The sequence below is a fragment of the Phalacrocorax aristotelis genome, chromosome 3 (assembly GCF_949628215.1).
Source record: "Phalacrocorax aristotelis chromosome 3, bGulAri2.1, whole genome shotgun sequence".
Taxonomy (NCBI): Eukaryota; Metazoa; Chordata; class Aves; order Suliformes; family Phalacrocoracidae; genus Phalacrocorax; species Phalacrocorax aristotelis.
This window is the reverse complement of record NC_134278.1, coordinates 64588901-64595865: the sequence shown is the minus strand read 5'-3', so window position 1 is coordinate 64595865 and position 6965 is coordinate 64588901.

Below are 6965 nucleotides of genomic sequence, written 5' to 3'. Positions count from 1 at the left end.
ATTACAACATTTCTAAGAACTTCTTTAGTTGTCATTTTTGCATGTAGCTTTCTTTTTATTGTCAGATCTGCAATTAACAGAAGTATTGTGGCAATGCTGCATGCTGGCACAGAAGCATCAAATGTCCAGCTTTTATGCTTTTTCCACAAAAATCAGTAATGCAGTTTAAAAAAATCCTTCTTGTGCTGGTTTTGGCTGGGAAAGAGTTAATTTTCTTTATGGCAGCTAGTGTGGGGCTGTGTTTTGGTTTTGTGCTGGAAACAGTGTTGATAATACAGAGATGTTTTTGTTACTGCTGAGCAGTGCTTACACAGAGCCAAGGCCTTTTCTGCCTCTTACCCCACCCCAGCAGCCAGCGGGCTGGGGGTGCACAAGGAGCTGGGAGGGGACACGGCTGGGACAGCTGACCCCAACTGACCCAAGGGGTATCCCACACCATGTGATGTCATGCTCAGCACATAAAGCTGGAAAAAGTAGGAGGAAGGGAGGGATGTTCAGAGTGATGGTGTTTGTCTTCCCAAGTAACCATGATGTGTGACGGAGCCCTGCTTTCCTGGAGACGGCTGAACACCTGCCTGTCGATGGGAAGCAGTGAACGAATTCCTTGTTCTTGCTTTGCTTGTGTGCGCGGCTTTTACTTTATCTATTAAACTGTCTTTATCTCAACCCACGAGTTTTCTCACTTTTACTTTTTTCTCTCCCCCATCCCACCAGGGGGAGTGAGCGAGCAGCTGTGTGGTGCTCAGTTACAGGCTGGGGTTTAACCAAAATACTTGTCAAATAAACTGGCGTCTGTGTGAACAAGACATCTTGTAGTGTCCCAGTTGCTTAGAACAGACATGCATATTTGTGTGTAGTCCTTCAATAGTGAAGATTACAGGAAAAGAAGCTTCCATGAGAAGAGCTGTTTTTCTCAAGGCTAGAAATAACCGGTGGCTCTGAAGTGGTGCTATGTAAACAGTTTAGTATTAATAAATAAGAGCTGTTGTACTTGGTTCAAATTAATAGTTTCAGCATGTCTTAAAACCCCAAAACTACAAAGCAAACACAAAGCATCTTTCATCTTATTTTGTAAGTAACCTGCATAGATTTCTTTAGCGTGGCTTTTAAAAGCCAGTCCTTTAACTATGAAGCCTTTGTTTATTAATACACTTTCTATATTCTCTAAATGGATGCAATCATTGGGCTGGGTGGGACCTCCAGAGGTCTGGGGTTCATTATTCTCCCCCGAACTGCATCGTTCCTCCTACGCATTTGTCTAAAGACTCCACAATCCCATTGGGCAATTTATTCGAGGAGTTCTTTACCCCCAGGAACTGATTTCTAATGTCTAATGCAAGTCTTCCTGACTTCAGAACCTTAATTATCCACAATGGGCCTGCTGAGCATACTTTGGCTCTTGCCTGAAATTCGTAACTAAAGTACTTGTAAATATTGTAAATTTTAATCTTTATATTGAATTAAAAGTTTCAGAAGGCAAATGTGAGTGCTTGCCTTTTTCTTACTGTTAGCTTTGTATTGAAGACTGAATCTGCTTTTAAAGCTTGCACAGTTCACGTTATGTTTGTAGTGTATGCTTGAGCATTATGGAAAATGAACAAAAAACATGGTGGGAGGTATATGTAGTGTGTGCATGTGTAATTATATGTAGCCAGTTACTGTATTCTCCTTACCAGATGTATTAACATGTAGGAGAATTTGTTTTAAACTAAGGTTATTTTTCATTGTCAAGATCTTCTTTGGGTGAAATACCACTCACTCCAGGCAGCGGGGGAAGTCTGACTTTGACGACATGATTTGCGTCCATTTGTTCTGAAAGAGGTGTCTCCGCTGTACAGGTGTGAGGTGGTGCCTTTGCTGTACTCCAGTAGTTGATCTTGGAGAGGGATGAGGGCTCTTCAAAGGAGAGAACAGAGCACAGGAGCTCTTCAAAGACTGATTCTGGCTACATCATTGGCTTTGCAGTTTCCTTTTTGCCCTTTGATGCTATTGACGTAGCCTGCAATAACTTCAGTCCAGTTCTATTGCTTCAGCCTGGGGACTCTCCTTATGTTCTATTTTAAAATGATGGACAAGGATTAGTCACACCATTTGAATGGATTCATTGCTACGGAGCAAGGAAAGCTGGGCTTCCTTGAGGCTCCTACTGATTATATGAAGTTTAAACAACCATAAAAATCTCATTTATGTGATGTTTACTTCTTAACAGTGAGCACGTGCATTCTTATATATCTTGGAAATCAACTATTTGTCTTTATGTGTCATGCTAATTTACCCAAAAGAATGTAGACTACTGTTAGAAGAATTTTTCCCAGAATCGCAGAAGGGTAGGGGTTGGAAGGCACCTCTGGACATCATCTTGTCCAACCGCCTGCTTGAGCAGGCACACCTAGAGCAGGGGGCACAGGACCATGTCCAGGCAGGTTCTGAATGTCTCCAGGGAAGGAGACTCCACAGCCTCCCTGGGCAGCCTGTGCCACTGCTCTGTCACCCTCACAGGAAAGAAGCTTTTTCTCATGTTTAAGTGGAACTTCCTGTGTTTCAATTTGTGCCCATTGCCCCTTGTCTTGTTATTGGGCACTATTGGAAAAAGAGTATAGTCTCATCATCCTGACACCCACTCTTCAGATATTTACAGGTATTGATGAAATGCCCCCTCAGTCTTCTCCAGACTGAACAAACCCAGGTCTCTCAGCCTTTCCTCATAAGGGAGGTGCTCTCTGCTGGACTTGATCAAGCAGTTCCTTGTCCTTCTTAAACTGGGGGGCCCAAAACTGGATACAGTACTCAAAATGTGGTCTCACTAGGGCAGAGTGGAGGGGGAGAATAACCTCCCTCGACCTGCCGGCCACACTCCTTTTAATGCAGCCCAGGATACCAGTGGCCTTCTTGGCCACAAGGGCACATTGCTGGCTCATGGTCACTTGCTGTCCACCGGCACTCCCAGGTCCTTCTCAGCAAAGCCACTTTCCAGCAGGCCAGTCCCCAGCCTGTACTGGTGCGTGGGGTTGTTCCTCCCCAGGTGCAGGATCTTGCACTGGCTTTTGTTTCATTTGTCTGTCAAATCTAGAATGTGCAATGTAAAAACATTTTCTACTCCTGATCAACATGTTTACTCCTTCCAAGTGACTTCTTATGGTTGAGTAGTGTCACCTCTGGGCTGATTCCAGTAAGAACAGTCATACCTTAAGAATGTGGATTCTTCTAGAAATGGCTGTGCAGACTGAGCAGAGTCAGAACAAATGGAGGAACTTGAATCTATAACATGTCCGCATTAATTACTACATTTAAATTTATTATACAGACTCTGAGTTTTAGTAATGGATTAGGGTTTTTATTAACCTGTTATGAATTAATTACAGTTAAATAGTTTTCCTGAGGCTTTGGGGTTTTTTATCTCATTTGAACACAGCTCTCACCCTCGTGTTTTCTATCTTGCCCATTTGTGCAATTGGACAATGACAGGGTCATCTGAGCTGATCAGGCTCAAAACTAATTTTTCATCTATTTGAGGGCCAAGAAGTTTTCTTTTCTACTGTCCAGCCACAGCTTAAAAGAGGAAATGCATTACATCACATGCAGAGAAAACAAAGAGCAGACAAACCACGTGGCTCTGCCAGCCAGCTTGCCACGTGTTCTGCAAGATTAATCCTGCAGTTGTCGAATACTTGCAACGTGTGCAGTAGAGCAGTAAGCAGCAATGTCAAATCTCCTCTGGCTTTTTCCTATGCTGACACCTCTTGAGTAGCATGGACTCAAAAATGTTGCTTAAACAACTTATGCCCCTTCAAAAACACCCTTCCACAAAAAGCGTATAGAATCCTTTCAGACTGAAAATACAGAATGAAAAGAATAAAAATCTAATACACTATTTTTTTTACTGGGTATGACTGTTTTGTGTTACATTTTGGGGTTTTGAGTGTTTGGGGGTTGCTTTTTGCAAGTTAATTATAGGAAGGGTGGAGGGCATATGCAGTGCCATCCCAGAAGACAGGAACTGTATGTAGTGTTGTGTGCTTTCTACTACCAGGTTTGGTAGAGTTGAGGCCTATAACTACAGCCATCATGGTTATGCCCTGCTGCAAAGACGATTAAATGGAAGACAAATTATAACAGGTAAGGTAGGGTTGCAAAATCTTGCCTGAATGGTTAGAGGATGGTGTTGGCACCTGGATCAAGGCAAAGAGGCAGAGAGCACCTTTGCTATTCCTCCATCCCTTTTCCATGTGGGTTCCTCCCAGGAAGCAGCCTGGCCTTGTATCAGGCGTTAGTATAGTACCTGTTGCTTCCCTAAGTCTGAATAGAAATTCAAACAAAACACTGTGGATTTGGGTGATTAATTACTGAGTGACTTTATCAACTGCTTCCAGGGTGTGCAGCAAAACTAGCATTTTATCTGAGAAATGCCAAATTTCATTTATTGTAAGAAAAAGAATGTGGAACAAAGATTTTTGGCAAACAAGCTTTGCTTGTTATGATACACAGGGAGATCTAAATTTTCTGGTTAAATGGCCACATTACAGTAAACTTGAAACTAACACCTCTGAGAAGTGTGAAAACCAGTTATGCTGAACATGGAGGATTCTGTCCTGAAAAGCTCAGCACACTGATTCCTGAGTGGCAGGAGACTGTATCCACACAAGATCTCAGACATTGTAATTAAAAAAAAAAATAAAAGCTTGTAAAATGATGGCATGTTTACAAATTCAATGGTCATTTGGAGACGGTGGTGGTGGTGATTGTTGTTAAAATAGTGTCTTTTTCTGGAGTTCTCACTCCTTGGATGATATAGAGAGGATACTGAGAATTTGAAAGACAATCACAGAACTGAGCCACCAGCTTGAAAGTGTGATGCTTACAGACTTCCACTTGCAGAAGAAATGAGTGAAAGGCAGGTTTCTTTTTCCTTTCTTTTTTTTCCCTTGAGCCAGGGAAATCCCTGGAGCTTGCATCTTTCTAGGTTTTATTGTCCAAAGGAGCTACCAGAACCATTTGCTCCTTCTACAGCCCAAGCCTGGATCACAGATCTGGAGGCAGGCATCAGAGTTCCTTCCATCTCTTCCCCCGGTGCACGTCTGCCAACCTCTCGTCCTTCTCGTACTGCGTGGTGAGTCAGCCTGGCGCGGTCTGTGGTCTGGACAGGGCTTCGGTGGTCAGGCACAGAAAGAGACTTCCAACCACTGCCTACAAGAAAAAGGAACACACAAGTCATATCCTGCCCACACTAGTAATATTTCAGGCATTGCCTCAGCTGCTCCTGGTTGCGGTGTGTCGGAGAGAGCGAGCATTGGCGCTACCAGGCTTTGAGCCTTACTTTCTTTACTTTATTAGGTGGACCAAGAAAGCAAGAGGAATGTTTGTGCTGTACCTTTCTAGGCTTATCTGTGGTTTCTGCTGGCTAAGTGATTACCTGGCACCTTTCCTATACAATTAACATTACCTAAGCAAAACCAACAAACTATGGAGTATTAATTCCATGTGCCCCTAAGCTGGTGGGTTTTTGTCTGTAGGTGATCTGGTGAGGGACCCAGAACCTAAAGAAAAAGAGGTCATTTCTCAATGGGCTTAAACAAGCCATTTTGGGGTTTGGTATTACCTCGGTTCCTACTGAACGTTGCTGTTGGTTACTAACTTCCTGGTGCAACTCAGTGCCTTACACATGGTTAAACAACTATTGTATGTGCAAATAATGACTTGCTATGCAGCGAGCCTTCAGCAGATCATCTTTAATGCCTCGCTATTGAGGTGCAGCTGTGGCATTGGGAATTTCAAACTGTAATCTTTAAAATCTTGACCCAAGCCCTTTAAGAGTGAGAGCTGAACAGTTTGTACCTGTGGGCAGAAAGCAGCGAAGGCACGCACTGTGCGGTGAAAGGCAGCCTTGCTTCCTCAGAAACTTCTCTATAAGAACCCATGTGATGCAATGCCTCTTCCCTGAAGGGCAGGGGGAAAAAGTCCCTCCTGCCTGACTGTGGGGTTTTTCTTGGGTTTTATTTTCCTTTTATTATTTTTTTTTGGATTTGTGTAGTGATTCATTTTCCCAGTCCCTCCTGAGCTGGTGAAGGGCCATCCTGCCACACATGGCACACCTAAAAAGGCTGAAGGAGTGGGGTCCCTTCAGCCGGGAGAGATAATGGCTGGGGAGGGGATCTAATGACAGTTGCCAGCTATATAAACACTTGCAGAAAAGGCAGGCTTTTCTCCGAGGCCTCCAATCAGAACACGAAAAGCAGCTGTCATAAGTTGCAGCGGGTGAATCCTACTGAGATATATGGGGGAAAAACTCACATGGGAAGTGGTTAAGTGTGGGATAACACTGCCATTAGCCCTGCACTGAGCACTAAGCTGGTTCAGATGCTCTCCAAAGCCTCCTCCCAAGGCAAGTTTTTCTGTGAGTCTGTGCTGGCAGCTTAGAAGGGTTCTGAAGTTCTGAACTAAAACAGTTGAAATGAAAAAGTTCTCATGCCCACAGTTTTATGTTAGTTCACAGAAACATCAGTACTGCTGTATCACAAAGGTTTAGATCACAAAGATGCTTCAGTACGAGCTAGTAGCATAACTACTTATGTGGACTCTGCTGGGGAAAGTAATACGTTTTCCTTTTCCATTTCTTCATAAAGCATTGTTCAGCATATTTGTAAACAATTTTTTTTTAGAAGTTCTCATTTGTATTTTAAGTAGCATTGCAGTGCACATCATCCTATAGTATTCCTCAACTCTTCACTTTTTAAATGTACCATACATGTGTTCTATGAAACTCAGGATGTGTATGTATCTACCTGTCTGTACAGGTGTGTGTGGGTAGCTGGTACTTGTTTGACTGTAGCTGTTTTCACACAAAGCACTGAAGAAGCATGACTGAAGTTGATGAGTAGGACAATATTATAGATGCTAATAACCCTGGGATTACCAGTGGCTGTTCCAATAATCACAAAAATTGTGTGAAGAGTTACCAGTTACTTCAG